We start from the raw sequence: 27,315 nt of genomic DNA, 5'->3' as shown, positions 1-27,315 counted from the left end.
TATATATATATATATATATATATATATATATATATATATATATATATATATATATATATATATATATATATATACAGTATATGACAAGATTAATAACTGATCATCTACATAATGTGTGTAGCACACAAATTCTTGGTTTCTTTTCCGTTTCGTGTGTGCTGGTCATGTTGTGCAGTCAGTGTTGGTAGGTGGCTTAAAGCCAATGGCACTAATCATGATTGCTCATGAAGTGGCTCTAATCATCTGTTCAGCTGCCACGGCTCTTTGGCTTGTTTGCACAAGCCAGCGACTCCGTGCATGCTGTGTACAGACAAGATATTTGTAATCGTAACTTCTTGAGAACTAGTTAATACAAACATTACGGGAGGTTGCATATTAATGCGAGCTTCTTCACTATAAAACAGACACTGTTCCTGAGTGATTCAGGGTTAATGAGGGGAGGCTGGAAAACACATTTGCTTCTTGAGTCAGAGTTTAACCAGAAAAAATGCATGGCCGTAGTGGTTTTTGTTTGTACTTTAAAATGTGTCTTGATATTGAGAATATTGAATTTATTTTACAGATAATACTGGTAGGACATCCATTATACCTTGTGTAAATTTCACAAAATCTCACAGGCCATTCAGCGTAAGAGGTGTCATCCTATTAAATAAACAAATCATGCTTCGCATAACAGTTTTGCTAATGCTAAATGCTAAAAAGACTTATATAACTCAATAATGATATTGTCTTCAATTTTGTTTAACAAAATACTTTATTTAATATATATTTAATTTTATAAAGAAAAAATGAAGGACAAACCCCACTGTCCAGTGATATAATAATGGAAACACAATGACATTTTTAAGAAACACAACCTCCCCCTTTCAGTGTCGAAAGTCTGCTTGTGTTTCTGCATGTATGAATTTTAGCATCTGCCACTGAACCTGTAACCTGTGAATGCAGTCGGATTGGGCCAAAGTGCTTTTAATACACGATTGTCACGCTACCTTAATCCCGTCTCCTGAAGACGGGCCGTCACAGTGTCCTTGTGAGGCCATGCGCTAGTATGCTTTAGCCATTCCCACACACACACACACACTGCAGTCTTGTCATGCAAAAGATGGAAATCGGCCCCACATCCACTCAAGCATGAACCAAATGTCAGCAGCAACCCAGTGAGAGAGAAGAGTCTTGCTATTAATTAATTCGTCTTTGCCTGTATAACACACAATCCTGAGGATCTCTTTAATCGCTGTTGCTCCTGGAGTTCATACAGGATGCAAAATAAAGAACGCAATATACTCGCTTACTTCAAGACTCCATCATTTTGTCTAGTTTATTTGATCATTTATGTGCTACACATGCCCTCTTTCCTAAACATTTCAGGGAGACAGTTCAGTTGTAGAATTCGGTTGTCACTCTGAATTCTAATTTAATTGTGTGTGAATTCTACCAAATTTAAAATGTAATTTATTCCTGTGATGAAAAGCTGAATTTTCAGCAGCATAACTCCAGTCTTCAGTGTCACATGATATGCGAATCTGCAGCTCAAGAAACATTTATTATTATTATCGATGTTAACATTTAACATTTATTATATAACAAACTCTAATAATGCGTAATTGTGATGAATGTTTCATTTTTTTTTCTTTTTTTTCAGGATTCCTTGATTTTAAAAAAAGTTCAAAAGTACAGCATTTATTTTAAATAGAAATTATTTGTACTAATATATACTACTACTACTACTAATCATAATCTTAAAAAGTACATTACTGTGTCCTCTACCCAGCAAGTTAGTGGGATTTGTTTGGTCTTGCTTAGTGACTGCAAAGTTTTGAAAAAGTATCTGTTAATTCATCACTGCTTACTCTATCACAGCACTTTGAAAAGAACAAGGGGATTGGGCGGGAGGAATCCATGGCTGACAACACGTTTCCCATGTGACACTTAACCTGTGGAGCTTTTGGATTCTCTCTGATCGTTCAGTGTTTGGTACATGTTAATTAACCCTAGGGCATAGTAGAGCTTTACAGCTTTGAAGAAGGAAATATCAGAGACATCAAGAGGTAAGATAAAAAGGGAAGAGATAAAAAATATCTTTATCACTAGCAGTTGTTTTTCCATGCATACTCGGCTCACTGTATTCTTGACTGGTTTGATTCGGCGGAGGAACGTTCAGGTGGTACATTTGAAAGCACAGTTGTCTTAAAGGTATGTTGCAAGGATATAGAAGAGAAAGCTTTACGTCAAACTCTCCATCAGAGCTTCGTAAGTGCTTTTAAATGTAGCCTGGACAGACTGAAGCTTGTCTTGCTCTCAGCAATGGAAATGAGCATGTGTCCCAAAATACGATTTCTTGCCTATAGCCATCACACAAAATATTTGAGAAGTATTTGTTTCTTCTTCTTTCTTTGCTGCTAGCAGACGTGGTGTCCTTTTCCCCTGCGTGAAAAAACACAAAGCAGACTTTCTTTTTCAGACAAGGGTGTGCAGAACTACAACTACACATCAACTAGAAGTTGTGTGTTAAAGGGATAGTTCACTAAAAAATGTAAACGATTAAATGATTACATTTCTAAGAATAAAATGTGTAAATCTGAAATGCATTTTAACATTCAACATGCTTTATTGTAGTGATGGGAAGTTCGATTATTTTCCTCGAACCGGTTCTTTCGGACGGTTCGATTCAATAAACCAGTTGAAAAAAAACGGTTCACTGGTTCTTTTACGCTCAACGTAATGACATCATTGGTGATGACGTAATGGCGTCACGTCTATCAAACATTAAAATATATAAAGTCAGTATTTATAACTTTAGTCTGTTAAAAACCTCATAATCATGAAAAGTTTACAATTAAATTTTGCAACAACGCACCCAAATACAGTAACAGCAATAATATGCATATGAGGATTTAGGTGTCATCAGTGCAGAAACCATGATCCACTTACTATACATAAACCATTGCGATGTATTTGTTATTAAATGAACTTACGTTTCGCCAGATTGCCCCTTCATTCAAGCCCTTGGTTTATCCGCGCTCATAACATCAGCACAGAATCAGTTAAAAATCAATCACCAAAAGAATCAGTTCGGTTCAGATGCGCTGTGAGTCAGTCGGCTTCATGCTCAATCATGCATTCGAAGTATCATCAGCTCCTCGGTTCTCGAAACGGACGCGTCTGACAGAAACGTTTTTCGGTTCAGCGTACTGATGATCCGAAAACCGATGCAACCGGTTCTTGACTTGAGAACGAGAATCGCTCTAACCGGCACGTGCTGCAGTTCAGTATAATCAGCTGCTCTACTCGTGTTCATGTTCTGTCTACTACAAACTCAATTTGTGAATGTGTCATCATTAAATAAATACAGTACACATATTTCATAAATCATCCCTTATTCCTATTAAACATAGTCTTTAGAGTCTTAATTATTGTCCAACTTCCCTGAAAACCCCTTTGACCTATAAATAATCTACAATATACAGTTTAGAAACATTCATCTTAAAAAAAAATAATAATAATAATAATTAAAAAAAAATATATAGATCTTTTATCACACTTTCCGAAATACTTTACACGCATGCGCAGTAGCATCAGTTCATCGGTTCTCAAATCGGACGCTTCCGAAAGAAACGGTTTTTGGTTCAGTGTACTGGTGATCCGAAAACCGATTCAACCGGTTCATGACTCGAGAACAAGAACTGCTCCAGCAGTGGGTGGTTTCGGTCGTTATCTGGCTCGGCTCTGTGTTCATCTTCAGTTCTCTCTTCACAGCAGTTCAGTCAGTGTACTGTTTGAGTACATGAATTACTCCAGGATATTGGTTTGTTTGAACTCAGAGGGAGTGTCAGCCACTTTAAAAAAGTTAACATCTTAAGTCATTTGTGGATTAATGCGTATTGGAGACACGAACTGTTTAAAACAATTCAGTTCGATTTGGTGAACTTGTTCAAACAGATCCGGTTACATCGAATGATTCGTTCGCGAACCGGATATGACAAACTGCTTTGTTTTGAACTCTCTCTCACACAGACACGGAAGAGAAGACAATGCTGAATAAAGTTGTAGTTTTTGCTATTTTTGGACCAAAATGTATTTTCGATGCTTCAAAAAATTCTAACCAACCCTCTGATGTCACATGGACTACTTTAATGATGTTTTTCTTACCTTTCTGGACATGGACAGTATACCGTACACACAGCTTCAATGGAGGGACTGAGAGTTCTCGGACTAAATCTAAAATATCTTAAACTGTGTTCCAAAAATAAATGGAGGTCTTACTGGTTTGGAACAACATGAGGTTAAGTTATTAATTACATAATTTTGTAAATTGGGCGAACTAACCCTTTAAGTAATTTGTGGATTAATGCTTATTGGAGACATGGACCATTTCAAACGATTCAGTTCGATTTGGTGAACTGGTTCAACCGGTTCACTAAGAAGAGCTGGTTAAATTGAACGAATCAGACATCACTATTTAATTGCAACTTTTTAGCTTATGTTTTTGTTACACATGGTTAAAAACCATATAAATCTACCAATAGCCTACTGTAGTTGAACTACAGTAAAACCATGGTTCATTTTTACAAGGGCCTGCCAATGACAGGTTGCTGCATGCATAAAATGCATCCTTTTTTTATTTCGACAGTGATTTATACTAACATTACAGAATAGAACACGATCAATATGAACTTTTAACGTTCGGTTTATTTAAATGTAATTGCACAAACTTTGGTGGCTACAATTAATTCATTTTGGTTATTGTGAAACAACGATATCAGCACTTCAGGATCGATATGTCCATTAAGCGCCTTTTTTCGCTCACTTCGGATGACAAGAAGAAAAGGTACTCCTCTTAGAAAACGTACAATTAAATGTAATTAAACATCTAAATTATTATCTGGAGTATCATTGGGATTGCTAGACAAATGATGGCTTAATGAACTCATTATTTGTGGAAACCTCAACCAAGATCATGTGTAGCTCAAAATAAGTCTGTGTGCATTCCGACTCATTTTGCCAGCACGGGTCACACATAGCAATGCTGTAAAAACCACACCAAGAACTAAGGATTAGTGAATCGATCCTGAAGTATTGATATAATGTTACTGATGCGAGTATCCAAAGTATCGATATTCAAATAAATAAAAAAAACTGATACTAAGGTTTTTTTTTATTATTTGCAAGTGATCTTGTTTGTTTAACAAAAAAGTAATGTAAACTATATACATTAAATTGGGCATATAGCATATGTTAGCAAATAATTGTGTGGGACGGATTTTCCTGCTTATCTGAAAACAGGCAAATGTTGCAAAGGAAGAATCAATCAATTGCAGAAAGCGTTCACTCACTTCTGACAGTGCATTCAAACAGAGCTGTCTTTCCCAAAAGTAGGCTATCGTTAGAAAGCATTGATGTTTTGGGAAAAAAAAACATGTATGTCTAAGTTATTTCAAAATAAAAAAAATTAAATTGTAGCCTAGTTTGTGCAGTACATTTTTGTAAATTGGCAAATTAAAACTAAATTGATCATGCTCTATTCTGTATTGGTAATATAAATCGTACACTCTCCGAATAAAAGGGTTGCATTTTATGCATTCAACGGCTATTACTGACAGTCCCTTATGAAAATGAACCATGGTTTTCCTAAAGTGACCTATAGTATTTGTAGATTTTCATGGTTACCAGTACAGTAAACATGTGTAAACTAATATATAACCTAATAAGTTGCAATTAAGGTGTACTGAATGTTTTTCAAATATAAAGTTAAGTGGGTATTATTACCCATTGTACTCTTAGTAATTTAATAATATAATAAATTTTATTATTTACAGTTTAGAAGTATAGTATCGGTACCGATATCACCGATACTGGACATTAAAAGTATCGGTATTGTATCGAAAACAAAATAAGTGGTATCGCCAATCCCTACTGAAAACACCTTAACACCCGAAAACCTGCATATCAACATGGTAAAATGCCCTAAAAACTATTTTGAACACCATTGTAAAACTCTGGCAACCACCTACCACACCCTAATATTGTAATGGAGATTTATTATTATTTTTTTGGAGTAAATAAACATCTAATGATGAACTTTATAGAAGCACAAGCTGGCAGGTTGAGTGTTTGGAGGAGAACTGTGCTTCATCTGTAATCTCTAAATGGGACGGGAGTGATGAGACCACAACACAGACGGCATCACCTGCAGGTGATGTCTGGAGGAGGACTGATCAAAGCGCTGCCCTGGGATACACACACTGATCCTGAACCAGCACATTTCAAAATGGCTACCAGCTTTTTATTCTCTGGAGAACCCGGAGGAAATGGAAAGAAATGGGTTTAAACACATGTTTTTCTTCTGCTCTTTTCAGAAAACTGTCAGAATTAGACGGAACAAAGCGTCTTCTACTTGTGAAAACTGTTATGGCTGTTTCTCGTGGTGAATGTCAGCATGAAAATACACTATAATGATGTTTGAATTTTTATATATTATAGAGGTAATCATCAAAGATGTCACGAAAATACATTGTTTTATCGTGCTAGTTTACTCCCTAAAAGTTGACGAAATTAACCAGCTGCAGCCTGAAAATGAATTTTTGTTCAATTAAATGCTTTCGAATACAAATATAAATATCAGCTGTCTCTAACTTCCAATAGCTGTGTTTTGTGCTAACACATATGCTTTATTTACTTTCCTAAAAAAGGAAGTAGCAGGAATTTATTCTGTTAAATAAAAAAGAAAAAAAAATTCTTTATCCGTCATACACACTGTCAAGTGTGCTTTTCTCACTAAAGACTACTGGCTGTTCAAAAATATTATTTTATACAGCCAGGTTCCAGAAATAGAAATGCCATTTATATTCTCAATTTGAACTATAACTTATAAAAAGGTTGTTAATTTGAAATAAAAACAAGTGTTCAATTGCATATTTCCTACTAATTTCAAACTACATTACCCATGATTCTTCAGGGAATCTCCACCTATCAGAGAATCACAAGCAGCAAACAGTGCAGTGCTGCATGGGATTGTAGATTTTTCTCTCATTCAAGTTTTAAATTACCGTTTTGTTTTTTTCCCCATTTTATTTATTTTTTTATACTTAAAAGCTAAAATGTTCATGTTATGATTCACCTCATAGCTGATTGGTGAATAGCTTACAGCTCTATAACATAATTTTTGGGAAAGATACTTCTGGAACCAAGGTGGCTAAGAAGTGGGTGAGCGCTATTGCCATCTCACCCCAACTTCCTGTTTCACATGTAAGTATGTAAACACTGAAAGTAAATGTGTTAGGGGAAACCATGTTGTTGTAGTCTTAAATCTCATTTACCTTTCTTGCTTCATAATTTATCACCCAACCCACACAATGGGTGAAATACAGGAAAAAAAGAAAAAACAGAAGCATCACTAGTTTTGTTTTCCTGTCCTGAAGCGGTATGCACAGCTAAACTACTTTATCTGTCAGCACTGCAAATACAAACTACAACAGGGAATTTAAAAGGGATGTTAATTAACACTCTTGGTAAATAATAACATGCAGCATTATATACCCACGCAAAAAGAGACTAAAAAGCACACTCACAAACGCCTGAGGTATTCTACCCCACCTAATAAGACACATACTCACTTAAACTCACTATAATGTAGTTAGCGCAAAGATTACATTTTTTTATTTAAATGTAATTTATTTTTAAAATGCAAAGCTGAATTTCCATCATCATCACTCCAATTTTCAATGTCCCATGATCCTTCAGAAATCATTTTAATATGCTGATTTGCTGCTCAAAAAAGGGTAATTGTATTAAAAAGAAAAGCATTTATTTGAAAAATGTTTTGTAACATTATAAATGTCTTTATAGTCACTTTTGATCAATTTAGGTATTACATTTATTTTTCAAAACTTACTGACCTCAGACTTTTGAATGGTAGTGTATATAAAGATTATACTATATAACATAGAATATAATAGTTTATATATAGTATAAATAGAAAGATAATAGTAGATCGCCTTATAATGAGAGTTTTGTATGAATGCAATTAGCCCCTCGCAGTTTCTGGAATATGACATCTCTGGCTTATTATCAGCACTCATGTACTAGTGAATCTCATTTTGTTCTCTGTCATCTTGATCTTTTGTAGCAATGCTAATGACACCACAGATCCAAGAGACAGGCATTTTAAAAATTTCATTTCGCTCTACGTCGTGTTTAATCATGACCTACGCTAAGGTCTGTTCTTTTCTTTCTTTTTTTTTCTCTTGGAATATGCTAACTGTTCCACCCTTTTTTGAAGGGTTAGTTTTTGAAGTATTGCTGGGCGATGGCAGAGAGCTATCAGGTGTACTTGGAGCCTGAGGGGGCAGGTAGGATAAAAAGGCCAAGCATGCTAATAACGTTAGACAGCCTCCTTATGAGGGTCCTTCATTATAAACATGTTTTAAAGAAGACCAGAGCTCCATGGGCATGTATGGGACACTGGGAAATCAAGAAGAGATGCTTTGAAATTCAGAACTTAACAGTTAGGCTGATAATAATGACAGCGTGGCTGTTCACCTTCATTTTTTATTGTCTTTTTTTAAATTCTTTTTTATTTCTCAAATTATGAATAAGTATAAATATTTCATTCTTGTGCCAGAGAAGTTGAGGGGTGCCTGAGGGAAACGCCTGAGTCTCTTACTTTTATGTAGAATGTTTTTCAACAGTTCTTGATCAATCGGTTTCATTTCTTGGTGAATTTGTTTATTTATTGTGTGTGTGTATGTGTTTTGTTTTTGAACGAATCAGTGTTTTACAATGAATCTTTGAACTGAAAGAATATTTTCATAACTTTAATCTGCTCTGTTTTTCTTTTTGTGAAGTCATGCTTAAATTTTCTCCAAATTTTTCTAAGCATGCCAATTAACGATAATAAAACACATTTCGGCTAATTTCAATATTTATTTATTTTTGTATTTTATTTTATTTTTAACATATTTGACAGTTTTAAAAATAATGCAAATTAACTATTTAACGATTTAACTTACAGAAAAGGTCACTGAATAAATCGGTGAATGAATCTGAAATGAATCATTTTGATGAACGGATTCAAAAGAATCGTGTCACTGAGATGAAAATATCAATCTAAACCCTAAACCATAAAATAAAACTTGAAGATATATCCTCGGCAAAGTTTGATTTGACAGTGTATGTTCATAATGCAACTTTTAACCATGAAAATGTGCGAAAAAAGAAAGAAAACAAAATGTGCAACTGCCATTAAGGCCTAAGCTACATGTTTGAGAATGCCCATTGTGGGGCGGAACCATTTTGGGGGGCGGGACTATGTGTTTGTCAGTTCAATATCAGTTCAATAAGCTTTATTGAGAAATAATTAAAAGCATCCAGTAAAGGTTGAGAAAGCTTGTAGTTGCAGCCTCTTTGGCTAGTGCTCAAGTGTTATACGATGCTTATTAATTTCACTGCTGAAATGTGTATTTCTGCCAAGGCCTTGAGTCCTTAAAACTATAAAAATAAATATATGCTTACATTTAATTTCAAAGCACTCTGCAAAGGCAAGAACTTGGCATGTGAAGAACGTAACTCAAGGAAGCAAATCATTAAAAGCAGGGGAAAGATTAAAACAGGATCTAAAAGCATAAGGATATGCTCGCTGTTGGCTACTCAGTTCTTCTTCTTCTTAAAAAAAAAAAAAACACGTTCCTCAGACCTCTGCACTCTTTTTCTATTTGCACACTTCTCAGTGGCTCAACACTGGGCTGCATGCAGTGGAGTTTGGTTCTGAATAATCAATCAAAAAGAGCTCTGCGACAGCATCGTGTGCTTTCATGCACAAGCATGAACGAGGAACGCCGTGTTTCGTTATGACGTTTCACCATCTGTCCCTCCCGTGGTCCTCCTCTGAAGTCCTCATGGCATTAAACTGCCATGTTTGGGGCCAATTATACATAAAAATGCAAACGCTTCAGGGAGCTGCCCAAAGCCGGTGTGAAGTATGTAGTGGTAATTACCTGATTCTGAGTCGTTGTAGAGTTAGCATCCCTTCAAGTGTGGAGAGGTGTTTGACAGGTTTGACCAAAGAAAGGGCGGTAGATGTAGTCAACGCTCTCTCATAGATAATAGAACAAAGTGTTCATTTTAATTATGAACAAAATGACTTCAAGATGACGGCCGTCACTCATGCTCAGCCCCTCCCTATGCATATGCAAAATACAAGTGCATCTTTTGCTCTTCAAACCTTGCATCTTCATGTCTCGGAGGCATAATGGACTATTAGGTGTCTACAAAGACGCCCGGGTTTATGCGGCACACAGGTTTGACCATTGTCTTGGCCTGTCTCTTTGTTTTTGTGACATATTTTAAGCCTCTAATCACTCTCAAACAGATCAAGGCATTCGTGTCGCATACATTAATTAATCATAAATAATTCTGTGCAAAGTAAATCCACGCAGGACACTATAATGCGGTTGTACAAGTGTTAATGCTGTTTACGTCTACTATTTACTTTTGCAGTGACTTTTAATTCAAAACAAACCACAGATATTTTTTACTTCCGAAACAACACCTTTAGGGTTCGTTGTTTAAGTGCGCGTCAGTTGCAAAACAACTCTATTTCAAGTCACCTCAAATATACAGCGCAGCGAGCATCACTGCTACTTTTGAAGATGGGTTGTGTTTTTAGATAGGAAACTAAACAGAATAATGATAAATACATTTATTGGTTAACGCATCGTGATGCGATTATGCGCGCACGGAAACATACAGTAATTATCAAGACCCACTGAGGTGTAGGTTGTTGATCCTTCATTACTTTAAGAGCAAATGTTGGGTTTACTTCAAATAAGAAGCTTAACTTAGTTTTTTTTTTTTTTTACTCAAGTGTTTTTTTTTGTATTGACTGTATTTACAGCCTTTTTGAAGTTTGCAGAGGTGCATCAAAAATAAATAAATAAATAAATAATTCTGGTTTTTCATCAGGGATGGTTTTTGTTCTCCACCGACAATCAGGCCGAAAAAAAAAAACCTTACACTTTGAATTGGAAATGTCTATGAAAGTTTCACTTTTAAATTATGTAAAAAAGCCTCCTGCTACATGTCAGCTGGGAGTACCTGCTATACATTCTTTATCCCATTAATGAGATGTCTCAGGATATGGCTGGTCGGCCTAAAATGCCTTTGGTGGAGTTCTGCGGGGAGGGAAAACTGGGAATTCAAGTTCTATCCCTGGTGCCAATCAAAACGTTCACCCTCTCACAGATGTCCTGCATTCACAGGTCCCTTGTCGAACTGAATCGGCTGATAGCTTTTATCAATGATGACCGCTTTGGCTTGTGTATTTTCAGAGATCCACCTCTGGGGGCGAGTCTTTTCCCAGTTCTTTGTTGACGGGGGTCAATACGTGGGCCATCACTGTACCCTGAGATTAAACGGAAAGTGAAATGCTTTGAAGGTATGTGTACAGTATAAATTGGAACCTCTAGAGGTGGAACCTTTCTTGATCAACCTGCTAAAGAAAACGATAAAAAATGTATCACTATAGAAGCAGAAATCAGCGTATGCTGTAAGTGATGATAATATTTTCATACACAAATAAATAAAAGGTAAAGCGCAATCGACAGCTAATTTATTTATAGGATTTACAATACCTTAATACATTTAATTGTACGATTCAATTTTAACATTTCCAGAAGAAAGTCATGTTTGGCGGTTAGGTTGCTAGGTGATTGTTGGGTGTTATGCAAACAGTAAAGGGTGAGTTAAGCTATTTTTTACTTAGCAACAGCACAATACTAAATGGTGCAGTATCTTGAATATGAGTGTAGCTATTCTGTCTTAATCCCTGGTAGATTTTGTGACTTAAAATCTAAAAAGGAAAACAAGAAAAAAATTAAATAAAAATTATGTAAAATATTACGTAAGAATTCATTTTTGCAGTGTAATTAGGTAATTTAAGATAGTATTTTGTATAATTTTTTTAGCCTTCCATACTGCATACTTTGTGTTTGTTTGTTTGTAGCCTACCTAAATTTGCCATGGGAGCTATAAGGAAGCCTACATTTGCCTACATCAATATGAAAGGCTCAGTGTTAAAATAAAGCCCAAACTATTTATAATGTGAATAAATTGATGCAGTATCTTCAACATTCAGAAAAGTGGGCCAAAGAATGTTTATCCATTTAGCAAGGGTCATTCATTTGCTATCTATACAACACACAAAACACAGTGTTTGACTCGTTTTCTCTCTGCATGCTTTGTTTCACACCCTTCCCAACTGTATTCTGCACTGACGAGGCCTCCTGGATCACCATTCGCTGTGGTAAATGGATAGCCATTTATAATTCATAGGGCTACCGGTCCCCAAATTAATTTTGCCCCGGGCTCTGTTTATTTCTGCTTTGTACTTTGTTTAAAGTCAGTTGTTGACAACTCTTGAGCATGTCAAACTATCACCGCTAATAATTGCTTAAGGAGATGGAACTTTCGCAAATGTTGGTTCCAGCACGAAAATACATTCTCCTCAGCCCATCGTGAACTCTCTCTGATGAATTTTTGATTCCTCTCATTCTTATTCTTGGCAAAGATTCCTCTCTAATTCAAAGCAATAGCTCTGAGTGAAAGAATAAAAAAGAATAATGTAGCATTATCCTCAGAATACGGCGCCTTTTTAATGTGCGGTGGGAAATTTGTCAAGCGTGGCTCTTTTCACTGCATCTCTTTCTCTCATTTTCGCTCTCTCTCTCTCTCTCTCTCTCTCTCTCTCCTTTTTGTTATTGACCAAAGAGATGAGGCAGGTGGATCTGAACGCAGCCTACGGCGGTACCTATTTCTGTGGGTCAATGTCGCTTCTTTTCTGATCGTGACAGTTGCTGTGATTAGTCCCAATTAGACAGCCTGTCACTTTCCCCGGTGCGCGGGACCAGGGACCCACCCCGTCCTCGACGCTTCCCATCTGAATCGGACGTGTGCTGCTCTGATTGCTGTAGGCTTGGGGGATTATTTTGAACGCGAGAAGAAAACAAAAGAAGCAAGAAGCCGCGCAAAGACTTGACAATATGCTCTCTCGCATACTTCCGAGACGGCTGTGAAAAGAGCGTATCATTTCTCTCCGTGAAAATCTCCTCGGGGTTCATCCTTCCTCCCACAAACAGTGCCTTCCCACGTCACCTTGTCTCCCTGAGCGCTCAGAAATATAGCGGGAAGCGCTTCGCGCGCTGTCATTCGGCAAAGCTATAATTGTTTAGGAAAGGCTGCGCCCTTGATAGGTATGAATAATTGATCACGTCTTCTAATTTCGAATCATTAGACATCTTTTATAATACATAATACTTATCGGATTGTTGACATTAAGAGCGGGCGAAATAGGCCACCTTGAAAAGCGCGGGAAACGAGAGCCACGGTGACAATGTGTTGTCAACCCATGTTTACACAACAAGGGAGGAGTTTGTTTAGCTTTTTGTCGTTGTTTTATTTTCAAATCTACTTATCTTAGTTTCTTTATATACCCGTGTTGACTTTCAAATGAAGTTTCCGAGCGCTAGCTGTTTTTATTTCCCCGCACTCGCTCAGAATAGCAGACTCAAAGCGCAGTGTTTTCTGTGACTAGCTGAGGTTAGCTTTTATGTTGCTATCTGCAGGGGAGCAAACGGTAGCAGAGAGCAGAAACAAGTCGAGGAGTCTTTATATTTAATTCTATTAAATATTCATGAGGATTTCATCCTGTGTGATATGTCAAAGGGTGTTTGTCTATTAGTATGAGGAGGCAAATATTTAAAACAACATAAAGTTTGGGAGTTTCAAGTGAAAGTGCATCATAGCAAGCCGTCTTAATAGCATGTGGTCCTTGAAAAGAGTTATGTTGTAGAAAAACATATTATCAATTCACTATAATCAGAAATTTAGCATGTGAAGATGTTCAGTTTGGTTTCTACTAAAGGCAACCTTGGGTTACTATCCAATAGTCTCTGTCAGGCCTTTCATGGCAGGAAAGGCTGCCCCACGTGCCCCTTGTCTCAAGTGCCTTGGGCAAAACGTCACGTACAGACAGGATAGCGAGATTTGGTGCTAACAATTGACATCTTTGCCAAACACATGCACATGGTGAATACATAAAAAAAAAAACACTCGCTGAACCAAACTCAGACCTTGGAGGAGTCATTATACCCCTCTTCATGCATTTTGAAAGTGTGGCTTGACTCATCTTAAGGTTATTAATTCTGCTGTGCGTTATCAAAAGTGATCAGGACTTATAGTTCCCTATATTTATGTTAATATTATAATAGATTTAAAACTGCAACATCAACAAAATACATATATATGAAGTGCTGGGTAGTAACTGATTACACATAATCTGCATTATGTAATTAGATTCCAAAAAGTACTTGAAATTAGAATATGTTACATTTTAAAATGCCGTTTTAAATACAGTTCGTTTTTATGAATGGATAACATGATTATATATTATTAACACAATGGCAGTAAATTATTCATAATTTATAGATTCTCCCTAATTCATTTTTGTCCTCTTTTAAATTTTCCTTTTTACAATTGTTTACCTTGTCATATAATTTAGCTTTCACTATATTCACAAATGACGTGCTACCATGCTGTTGAATTTAAAGGGAGAAAAAGTACCTCTAAGCAGTCAGACCATGCAAGAAGCAAATATTTATGCAAGTTAGTAAAAACTATCCAGTTCTGCATATGAATTTAAATGTCCGGGTTCCAACATGTTTTGGGCGTGTGTGTGAAATGAAAATAAATAAATACATTAATAAATATATTTTTACATTTTTTTTAGGTACTTTTACTCATTATTTGTTTAGAGCTCCGAATGTTTGACAGAACCTGCTGGAAAAATTATTATCACCAGAATACCTGGAGAAAGCCCAAACACAAACATCCTATTAGACTTTGAATTACTGGATATGTTAATGCATGCAAGTAAAACATCACACTGTTTCCAATTAATATGTCATGCCGTGTGCACTCCCCTCTGCAGTCGCTCGTGCTATTAGTGGATTAATACCCGCGCTCTATACCATCACAATCATCTAGACACGGGTTAATTAAACATTTACATACAAACACTCAGCAATCTTTTGTACTCTGTAATTTATACCATCTATATGCTTCATTCAAAACCAAAGGGGGCATGTGTTTGTCTCAAACACACTAATTGGCACCATGCTGACTCGCTGAAGTGTATTGTGGAGAGGATGAGGAGGGCAGCTTGATTCACACCCTTGTTGTTTACAAGCACAGGACAAGATAACTAAGGCCAAAAACATATTGTACGTGAGTACTCAAACGCAGATGCATTGGCCAGCGCTCTTGCTTCTTTGTAGCAATAACGAACCTCCAAGGGGCAATAATGTTACCTCCAAATGTAATTAAATCAAAGGTCTTGATTAGGTAGCTACCTAAACAGGGGTGCATTTCTATTTCCTGTACAACCATGTAATTTGCTGCTTATCTACCATATTAGGATGCATCGTTTGTGGAATTAACAAGCTGGCCGTGGCTATTTCCATGAAACCACAGTGGGCACAGTGTTTGAACCACAATCAAACTTGTTGTTATCATGATGTCACATGCAGGTGGAGGAGTAATACTTTCAGCTAATTACTCAATGCAAGATCACAATTAAAATTACTTCATTTAACCAGACAGCAGAAAGTGGTACATTTTTAAATTACCCTTATCATACAGTATGTAATTGGCATATGCTTTACTCACATAGACTATATATGCGACCCATTCAGTCTGCAGCTTTCTCCACAACGTAAATTGTCTGAGATGCAGCTGTAACAAACTTTTTTTTATCATAATTATGGCTTAGTATCTCATAATTATGACTTTTGTTCACCACACCCTGTTATTTACAAGCGCAGGACAAGATAACTAAGGCCAAATGTGTACTTTATGCAGGTCTGCAAACATATGCCATTGAACATTATGTTTTTTAAACATTGTAATGTAGAGTTTCTTCTCATAATAATGACCTAGTATCTCACAAATTGGACATAATTTAGATTTACCATGGCCATGATTTTTTTTGTTTGGTTTTTTTGGCAGAAGTTGGCCTCCATACTGTGTAGACCAAAAATGTAAAAACTATATATTGCTATATATAACTTGATGCCATGATGTTTGGTGATTGGCCATGACGCTGACTGAAATATTTTGATATGAATTCTGTATGATTCCTGCTGTTTCACATCGCTCTTTTTTTTTCTGCACAACATGCCAAACCGGCATCAGTTCACTTGAGATGTGCAGTGAGACGACAGGCTGATGCTTGACTCAAACTAGCACTTCAAAAATAAAATCTCTTTTTTTTTATGCCAAATGCCTCAAAGGATATGGGTGGAAATGGAATTAGATTTATTGTTTTCCTATAGTTCATCAGTCTACTGAGAGAGCAGGAGTGGGGTTTTGGCCATTGGCAAAGACAGAAAAATCTTTTATGTTTTAATCTCCACTGACTCTCAAATTCTGATTTGGAAATGTTGTTCTGATCAAACATGGCATAAAGAAAAAAAAAAAAATCACATTGAGAGTTATATGTGTGATGATGTCTATGGTTTTATATAGCAACATCAAAATAGCTTGTTAAATTGTTACGTTAAACTTGTTTTGCTGATCATATACCATCCACTAGGGGGACATGCGAGATGAAGCAAATAATAATAATAATAAATTGTATGTCCTCTTTTAAGTTTCTTTAGCAGTTTGCCTGAAGGTCCTGTTTGTGATTTTTTTTTTGACTGTACTAAAGCATAAAAATACCATAAGATGTCTTTAGATATTTAGGAATCATGCTAAGTTCACATACTTGTTTTTCCGAAAAGCAATGCAACAGCCAGTTATTCTACTTTTAAATATTTGTCGGTGTAACGTTTGATCAGGCTCCAGTCCACCAGAGGGAGCCTTCACCTGAATATTGAACTCTGCCATTTCCTGTTCCTGCCACATCATTTCCTGTCACCCTGTATATAAGTCATTTGTTTGCACTGCCATTTGGCGAAGTATTGCCAGTTCACTGCCTCACTGAGCGTTATTTCATTGTTCCAGTGTTGATACTTGTTATGATCTTTGCTTTTGCTCTTTTGACTCACATTTTTGGATTACTGTTTTGGATTTGTCTGCCAGTGGATTGTTTTGCCTGTGTTTTGACCCAAGCCTGTGACCTGACCACGAGTTTGTGAGTATTGTTTGGATTTTATGCTCAGATCCTATAATAAAGACCCGCTTATGGAATCCACTCAGCCTAAATCCTCCTTACAGAATACTTCGCCCGGTGCGGATCCAGCGGAAGTCTCTCAACTCCTTTCTACCATCGAGTATCAAAAGGATCTGCTGAATGGTTTTCAACACCAGTTGTTGATGCTACAAGCCACCAATGAGCATTTGACACAGTACATTCGGTCTCTCCCTGCCCCACGACCTGACCCGGTAAGATTCGCGTTACCTGATAAGTTTGATGGCTCTCCTGACAACTGTACTGGTTTCCTACGACAGTGTTCTATCTATTTCTCTAACCAACATGAAACTTATCACCAAGACCATACAAAGTGTTCATTTATCATGACCTTGCTTACCGGGAAAGCATTAGAGTGGGCTACTGCTGTTTGGGATCATGATACACATGTCCAGCAGTCTTATAGTTATTTTATGCAATTGATTTGTGATGTCTTCCAATATCCTGCTGGGGGCATGGATGCAGCAACTCAACCAACTCAGTTACGCCAAGACAACAGGCCAGCTTCTGACTATGCTATCCAGTTTCGCACTCTCGCAGCATAAAATGAAATAACGCTCAGTAAGGCAGTGAACTGGCAATACTTCGCCAAATGGCAGTGCAAACAAATGACTTATATACAGGGTGACAGGAAATGACAAGACAGGAAATGATGTGGCAGGAACAGGAAATGGCAGAGTTCAATATTCAGGTGAAGGCTCCCTCTGGTGGACTGGAGCCTGATCAAACGTTACAGTCGGAATGTCTTTTTTTGTTTTGGTCTGTGTATTTCCACCTAATGCCAGTTTACCCAATAGTATTTTGACACATAGGGTTGCCAGTTGGTGGAAAATGCAGCATACTGCAGCCATGGAAGTGGGCAAATGAACTGGGTCAGAGATCACAGATTCTATCCGACCTTAAAAAACTCTGCATCTACCTAAAAACCTCTATGACCAGTGGCATATTAATGTGTAGATAACTTAACTCATCAACTTACAGTTTAAGACTCACTTTCCATTGTCAATTGTGCTCGTTCCTGTTACATGTCCTCAATCTGGCAACCCGTCAGAGCGCCATGACTAAGGAAGAGGGGGTGAGAGAAACAACTCTCCAATATTTTGAATTTGGATTGCAGTACCCATTTCAACCACTAGCTGTTAATTTCACTGCAAAGTGGCAAATTAATTGAAATCCTACAACAACAACAAAATTGTGAACTCAAGCAAAAATAAAAAATTAAAATTGCGTTCTCAGAAAATGTTTTACCAAATGCTTAAAGGGGGGGGGGGGGTGAAATGCTCGTTTTCACTCAATATCTTGTTAATCTTGAGTACCTATAGAGTAGTACTGCATCCTTCATAACTCCAAAAAGTCTTTAGTTTTATTATATTCATAAGAGAAAGATAGTCTGTACCGATTTTTGACGTGTGGGCGGAGCTAAAGAATCACGAGCGCCAGTAGGCTTTTGGGTTGAGCGCGTCTGGAAGCTGTGACATCGTGAGGACAAAACCAACCAAAACAAACCATGGCTAACAGTCAGATTCAGCGTATATTTATGATCCAGAATCAGATCCCGAGGCTGAAATTGAACAAGAGCAGCATCAGCAATCAGTCTCTATGTTGTATGTACTGAAACTGTATATATTTGCTTAGCGGTTTTGGAAAATGACTAAGTTCCACTTTGTCGTCTTTTTTTTTTTTTAAGCTGTACATGTGGAAAGTGCAGTTTGATGACAACATCGCATTTGTTTACTTGATGTGCTTACGCGCTGATAGCTAAGTTAACAACACAGAGATATTTGAAGCAGTTTTACTCACCGCATGCGGTTCCAGCACACGATCGTGACCCTTTTTCGTTGGGACTGCATTATCCTTAAGAAATAAACGATACGCAAATCTGGTGTCAAACTGGACCTTGTTTGTAAAAAAAGCATCTTCGAAATGCAGGGAACAAACAAAAACACTTGCACATCTCCGTTGATGCTCTGTAAAAATAAACTCCTGTAAAAACCTTAATGCTGTTTCTCTTTTGGTAATCTGTGCAGGGTTGTCTTGCCCTGGCAACCAAAAACACACTCCTTTTGAGACATTTCGCGACGCTCTCGCTCTAATCAGTGAAGTCTGTTGTGCTCTCTCTGCTCAGCTCTACGGGAGCGTGCGCTCTTCCGGCAGAAGTGCCTCAGGACCCATATAAGGAAATTCCGCTCCATCTAACGTCACACAGAGCCATACTCGAAAAAAACTTTCCGAAACTTGTGACAAACCGGAAGTAGTATTTTTGGAACAGAAATACTCCTTCAAACGTACAACTTAATTTTTGAAACTTTGTCCATATTTAGCATGGGAATCCAACTCTTTAACAGTGTAAAAAAACTCAGTATGCATGAAATAGCATTTCATCCCCCCTTTAATCAATTGAATGTCTCAGGCAGCAATGTAAAGGGTGAACTGGTGTGGGCGGGCAGGGACAGAGACATATTTGAAGAATTTATTAATTTCCCACATCGTTTGATGAGGCGTGTCTCATTAATGCATATAAGATGGTGCTCTGAGGCAATACAGATCATTCAGCTGGGACCCAGAACACCTCTAGGTATTCTGGACGAACACCATTTTAGACATACACACCCACATGCACACAATGATGACTGCATAGACACAAACACAGCCAGCACTCCCAGAAGTCTTTCATATCTATGCCAAGCATTGGAGCCTAGGGTGAGATTCTCATACTCTCCAAATCCTGAAGGGCTCTTACTGTGTACTAACAGCGGTGTCTGTCCCTCAAACATGTGGCATCAGTAAACAACATGTTTAAGCCTAAAACAATGTGCGTCCCTGATGACTCAAATTATTTATGAAATCAAACAGAATCTGGCTGTCGGCCAATTGGGACTCTTTTTCAAATGCTTGTGGATCTTATTTTCTCTTTCACTTTGTGTTGTCTTGCACTCTTAAAGTCCAAAAACTGTGGCAGTAGCATCTCAAACTGTGCCTCTCTATTTGACAGCAATGCAAAGCTATTGGTCTGCGTTGCTATAAGGGCATTGCTGGGTGGTTGTAAGCATGTTAGTGGCTGCTGGGGCATTGAAAGGGAGTTGCTAGGAGGGTAATAATGTGTTGGTGGTTGTTAGAGCATCGTTATGAGTTTCATTTTGTGTTAGGCAGGGTTGCCAGGGCATTGCTGCGAGGCTGTCAATATGTTCTGGGTGGTTGCTATGGTGTTGGTGGTTGTTAGGTAGCTGCTATGTCTTATGGATTGTTGGTAAGGCATTATTAAGGTGTTGCCAGCCACCAGTATTTTCTCACTGTCTCAAGTAAAAATAACCCTTAACTATATTACTTTTTTGGGTAACGAAGTAAAGTAACGCATTACCCTAATAATATTAGTAACTACACTACTTTACTAGACTATAGGAACGCGCTTTCCTGCGTTACTCAAGCCGTGTTTGCCTGTGTGTAAAGTTCTGGGCCGGGTTTCCCGATAACGATTGGTCTTAGCGCTTAAGAAAGTTTTCTACGAGTAATTTTATGATCATTCGTTATTGTTTCACGTACGTTTCCCAACAATCACGTAGCTGTGCTTTAAGTGCTGCTTAAGGAAGTCGCTGTCCGTTTGTCAAGTGCTGAAATGTCACCTTATAGAATGACTCGTAATTGTACACGCTCGTTTATTGACGTTAACCTAATGCTGCGTTCCAGACAGACAACTTGGATATAATAACTATAATACAATACTATAATTTATTATAGTGTATAATATTATTCTTTACATAATAATATATCATGTACTTTTTATGCAGTAGAGAGAGAGAGAGAGAGAGAGAGAGAGAGAGAGAGAGAGAGACGTTATTTCTGGATCTCATTAAAAAGGAGTTGAGAAAAAAATAAACAGAAAAAAATGAAATCCAGAAAAATGTAAATGCAAAAACGGAATTTGTAAAAAAATTCAACCGAATTTGGGGAAAATAAACGGATTTCATAGCGCCCTAAAAAATAAATTAAAGTAATAAGAAGTGAAGTTACTTTTCAAATGCAGTAACTAGTAATCTCATTACAATTTACAGAAGTAACTAGTAACTAATTAATATTTTTGAGTAACTACCCCAACACTGACTACTACAGTTCGAGTTAATCAGTACATTAAGTCATACACCTGCTCAGATTGGCAGGTCAGAGCAACAAATGAAGAGAGTCCTCTTCTTTGTAGGATGGCAAACATCTAACTGTTTTGACTGAGACTCTTGAGGGGCTTTTTGCCTCTGAGTAGCTTGTGCAGACTGTTCCAAGTTTAAAGGGCTGAATAATTTAACCTGTGGGACTGCTGGACCTGCTGCTCCCTACACATGTCACAGTTTGCAGGGCTTGTCAGTGAAGCATGCCGGCTCCCAGGGCGATTGCCTGCAGTTAGCAGCTGCTACAGATGGTACACTCACTTTGTCATGGAGCTTCATGGCACTATGGCATCACAGGGCAATTAACAAGTCCCCTTTTCCAAAGATGGAGAACACTCATTTGGCAGTAGAAAAGAAACTGAGAGAGGAGAAAAACATGCATTGTGGGCATCTTCAATTTTGAGTTGATCTCGATGTAACCTTTAGCATACTATCTGTCTGCCTAGGTCTCAAGTCAAGCTAAGGTGCTAGAAGGTGCAAACTCTTCAGTAGATGACTCATGACTTTCATATATCTGAGACAGCAGAACCACACTGCCTGTACGTTCTTCAGGGTCTGTTTTCTAGGTCGAGCTGTAACTGAGTTTTTAGAAAAGATAGTTGATTCACTGTTAGTCTCACAAAGCCAGACTTTCGAGTGTTGAAATAAATCCTCCTTCAGTATTCTGGCATCATATTCTGGCAAAGAACAGCTCAAAACACTTTTACCACAAGATTTGTAAACTAATACATTATCACATAACCTTCTCCAAATGTATGGCTTTTCTGACAAAGTAAACTTGCTCAGTAGCTCACCTGGTACAGCACTGCAAGTCCTGTAAATCCATAACTTAGTTTACCAAACCATAGCGCATGATTTGCAAACTAACATTTTGTTATGTTTGCATCACATAATCAGTTCCATATGTATAAATTTTGCTCTGTAGGTCATCTGGTGCAGCATTGCACTTGTGATGCGAATATTACATTATACCATGTAATATAGCTAAGAAAATGTGTCATGATAAAAGAGCATGAAGTGCTAGCTTTGCTAAATAATGCTAATATAGAGCTCGGTACCTACATTTTGTGCTGGCTGCGATAAATGTCTTTCTTTCAGTTCATTCAGCTAATAATTTTATACGTTGTAAACCATATCCATTTTCATATCCATGTCCCCCAAACGACCGCACTTTTACAAACCATTCAGCATTGGTAGCGTTTGGGAAGCGAGAGGGAGCTATGACAAAAGAGGATTAATAGGATTTAAAGACATATCATTCAGGTTGTTTATCCATGTGTTGTTTGCCATGTCTATCAGTGGAAGGAAGATGAGGAGGAGTTAGAAACACCCCAGAGAGACCACATGATGGGGTAATGGTACACTGACTAATTCATCTTCCTCCTCAGCCTGGAATACAGGTTAAACATACCCCCACATAAACAAATCTTCCAGTCTTCTTGTAAATATGATCATGAAAATGAACCCACTAAATAAAATGCACATAAATATGCACAATGATGAGAACCTGAGACTTGAGCCTACTCTGCTGTGCAAATATATATATATATATATATATATATATATATATATATATATATATATATATATATATATATATATATATATATATATATATATATATATATATATATATATATATGTCCCAGCTGTCCCAGTCGAGTAAGATAAACCCCTAGAAACCAACCAGGCTCATTGAAAAAGTGTGCTTGTGGTGACATTTCTGCAAAACGATATTACATAGCTTCTTCCATATTTCACGCGTTCAAAGTGAAAAACATACCAATACACACCAATACCAATGAGTGGCACTAAAAGGATTTTCAGTTTTATCAGAAACAGATAAATGTGAATCTGTCAATGTTTTAACACAGTAGTTGATAAATGTATCATGGCAATTCGCAACTGAAAGCTAAAGTGCGGCTAAATATTTAGCGCTCTCGTGTTTCAAAATAAAGTCCCACCTAGACTAAACCCAACACTAAATCTACCTGTGAGATAAATATGAACTTGCTGAAGCAATTGTGCCATTTAAGCTTGCTTCTTCAATTCTTTGAGCTGTTGTATTGTGATTCATTTTTTTTTACGTGATTCATACTGCAGTGCTCTTCATCCCAAGCGCAGTGCTGTACCAGGTGCGCTGCCGAGCAAGTTTACTACATCAGAAAAGCCATGCATATGGAGCTGATTATGTGATGCAAATGACAAAGTGTATTATTTAACAAATTTAACAAATCATGCTTTATGGTAAATGGTCAAACTTATTTAGAAGTAATAGTGTTTTGTGAAAAGGAATAAAAGTTGTTGGTCTTTTACTGCCTCTGGTGTTTATTTCAGGTAGAATTTCCTCCCCAATGTGCCTGTGTTGCTAGAAACACACTAACAACATCCTGGCAGCCTTTTTTTGCTTAGCCTTGTGACTGCATTGCCTGATTTTGATTATTATCATTTATATTATTTTTATTGCTTAATACATTGCCAAAAACAGGCTAAAATGGATCTCCTCTTTCTAGCTGGAACATTTATTAATAAAACAGGGTCATATAGAAGTCCATAAATCACAGGAAGAAGATGAATATGGGAGCAGGGCTAAATTAAATGGTATTTAGCCCGGTGGAAAGAACAGTCATAGATCTGCAAAGCAGACAGATAACTTACTGGGACCTGCATCCCAGAAGCCTTTGGGCTCTCCACTACAAGAGGTCAAAACCCTTGATGAGCTGCCTTAATACAAGGCCAAACGGAATAATAGCGCAAAAACTCATATATGCACCTAATGTTTTTTTCTTTTTTAGCTGATCCGCGTGAATGGAGATATGAGACAGTATTCCTTTAGGACAGGAGGGGGTGGTTCAGTAAAAGGGCCTCTAAGCTGCTGTCACACTTGGCTTAATTATGATTAACGATGTACCTAGACACTAAGATATTCTCTCTCCGGTGAGTTTAAATTCTCAAATTCTTGTGAGGAGGGGATGCGTTGTTTCAGCCCAGTGCTGTTTGTGTTATGTAAAAGCTTGGAAATCAATGTGGGAATGTGCTGAGCATCCCTTCTGAAAGCATTCTGGCCGTTTCCATGATTAATTAATTAATCAGTCAGATGAAATCGACAGTGTACGCAGAGGGTTTGGAAAATACATTCAGGTCAACCACTGGTATGAAGTGAGTAACAGCACTGACAATAAATAATACAGGAATTAATTAATAACATTGGCTACATTTGTGTTACTTATGTTACCCAGAAGTACATGATTCAGTGCTTTTACCAAAAAACAAACAATAACAACAAAGAGTCGGTAGCTTCATGAAGCCTGTGACTTCTGTAGTCTGAATGGAAGCTGTACTGTAAGCGAAGGGGGTCGTTTTACTCTCACCCCAAAGCCAGATTGTTATAAATGCTGTTTATGATCTTGCCATGACAGCTGTGAAGGGCAGAGATGGCAGAGGATGCAGTCAGGGCTTATTTCCTCTCGGTCTGCATGCATTATGGGATTGTTAATGACCCTGCACTATAATGGAGAGGCTCGGCACTGGGACTCAGTGTGATCATTGTAACTGACTGTTTAGTGGATGGTGTTTACATTTGCACTCAGTGAAAATAATATGCATGAATGCAGCTATGATATGATCCTGATTAGCATTGTGCTCTTTGTTGTGCATGCTGAATCCATTTATTTTGTTAGCAACTTTTTTTTTAATCAAATGTATATTATATTATATAACTTATATTATATATTGTATTTTTATTATATAACATTTTTGTCTAATTTGGACACTTGTTTATCCAATGGTAATGATTGCCAACAAGATTGTGAAAAGTAACATTAGCTAATCGCAATGGTTAACTAGCAATAGAACATATAATAATTGTACCGCATTTATTTAGTAATAGCATAATATTATAATTTAATATTAACCAAAGTTATTAAATATGAATTGTATTAAATGTAACCTTGTATATTTTATAATGTACATTACATAACCATTTTAATAATACAATAATTATTATTATACTTTTTTAAATTTCATATCAAATAGTTAATTTTATTAAAGCTCATTTTAATATTTAATTATTGAAATATTTATCATTTAATATTAACCAAATGTAATTATTAAATATTATAAAATATATTCTTATTAATATATACTTATATTTATATTATATCAATTATGATAACATCATTAATTTATTATAAACTTTATTTTTTTATATTTTATGTAACAAAGTTTTTTTTTTTACATAAAATATGATTTTTCAAAATAATATGTAATTTTTTCAGAATTATAAATGTTTTAAACTGCATAATTTCTGTGATTTCATTAAACGACTTCTAAATAAACAACACACTACATGCTTCAAATATTTAATATTTTAAATATGTGTTCATTGCAAAATAGGAATATTTTTGATCACAAAATTGAATAGTCTCTGCCTTCAGAAGAAAAGCAGAACTCCTGCAACACTGCAGTTTAACCGTCAGCCTGACTGACACTATGAGAAGTTCAGACAGTCTCTTCTCAGAGGTGAACAATGCAGCCGGATGAGCCCTGCTGTCGAGACATCCTCGTCCTTCCCCTCTCCCCTCTGCCATGTGCTTTATAGCCAACAATAAAATATTTTAGTGCTAAATAAATTGGGATCGCTTTGAATTGCCAGTCCTATATATGTCAACGAAGACATACTGTTATTTTTTAGCAACCGCGGGCCCATAGTTTATCATAACGCAAGCAGCGTGACTGCAGACCGGTGCACATCATTGGCTTTCCTTGCTTAGTTAGATGGTGAAGGTCAGAGTTCCTCAGCCTTTTATGGCTGTTTAACTTTGGAGAATTATCACATGTGAAGAGACGGGCTGATTTACGCTCACATAGAGGCTGCATGGAGACCAAGGTGGCTTTAGAGGCTCCTGGACTAGAAATGCAACTCTATACACATCGATAGTTGGTTTTAATATTTAATAGGTTTTCTGTAAAATGCTTGGGGTGTTTTTGCAACCAAATAAGTAAAAATGCCCCTGATTGCGCCTTTTGGGTCTGACACACTTTACTCGCCTCTAGTTATATAAAATACCCTCTTGACGGGGCTTGTGTAGGTATTTAAATCTTTCCTCAATAAAAACGTTCTGCTGAAAACGGCAAGGTGACATTGAATCGCCATTTTGCTAATTGGGATTTTGCTGATTGGGCATATTTTGTGCTGATGGGCATCGCCTGGCTCTATTTTTGTACGCCGATCGTCCTGAGGCCTGTCAAACTTACGCTGAAAATAAAGAAACGTGATGTACCAAAGGGAAATGTCTTACTAAGCAACCTATATGCGTATATAGGGATTCTGTAGGCATGATTACAAAGCGTTTGCAGAGTAATTCCCCAAATATCCCATTTTGCTGATGAGAAAGGAAGTTTTACAAAGTGTAAAAGCAAGAAGATTCACTACGAACTGAATAGATCAATCACGGGGACTCAAGCCAAACACAGAAAAACATAATTGAATTATGGAAATGTTCAATTGGTTCGGTGCTAGGAAAGTGAGACTTTTAAAAAGCCTCCCAGAGAACTCTCTCTTGTCGGCATAATCAACACAATCTGCATAATTTACATTAGTTGCTGAAAAATGCGATGCTCTATCTGAGTGAAAAAGTAAAGAAGTTTGTTTTTTCATGTTTGTGCCTATTAGCCACAAATTAATGAATCCGCTCTCCCAGAACCCAATTAGGCCACTAGCTATATTAATACATAACAGTTTTCCCAGTATGGAAATGAAGTACTTTGGGAAGTGCTATTATTTTCACAAACATCTCCATATTTATGGTGGTGGATGCAGACAGGCTAGCGCATGTGGTTTATTTCTTTGACTTTCTGATTTTTTTTAAGTAAATATTCTTATTTAGAGAAGAAGATACAAGCCAGATTTCAAGG

At 37.0% G+C, this 27,315-nt stretch overlaps 1 long non-coding RNA gene across 1 annotated transcript in view; it reads left to right on the top strand.

Annotated features, from left to right (window-relative positions):
- Nucleotides 1-6,982: 6,982 nt before the first annotated feature.
- The window catches only part of LOC127946757 (uncharacterized), a 45,117-nt gene continuing 24,784 nt past the window's right edge, over nucleotides 6,983-27,315 (top strand). Inside the window, exons 1-2 of the long non-coding RNA XR_008151160.1 lie at nucleotides 6,983-7,245; nucleotides 11,325-11,431. This is a non-coding gene — a long non-coding RNA (uncharacterized LOC127946757). The remainder of the gene's footprint in view (nucleotides 7,246-11,324; nucleotides 11,432-27,315) is intronic.

The sequence above is a fragment of the Carassius gibelio genome, chromosome A25, assembly GCF_023724105.1.
Source record: "Carassius gibelio isolate Cgi1373 ecotype wild population from Czech Republic chromosome A25, carGib1.2-hapl.c, whole genome shotgun sequence".
In the NCBI taxonomy this organism is placed as follows: Eukaryota; Metazoa; Chordata; class Actinopteri; order Cypriniformes; family Cyprinidae; genus Carassius; species Carassius gibelio.
The sequence above is the reverse complement of the archived record's forward strand: the minus strand, read 5'-3'. Positions and strand labels throughout refer to the sequence as shown.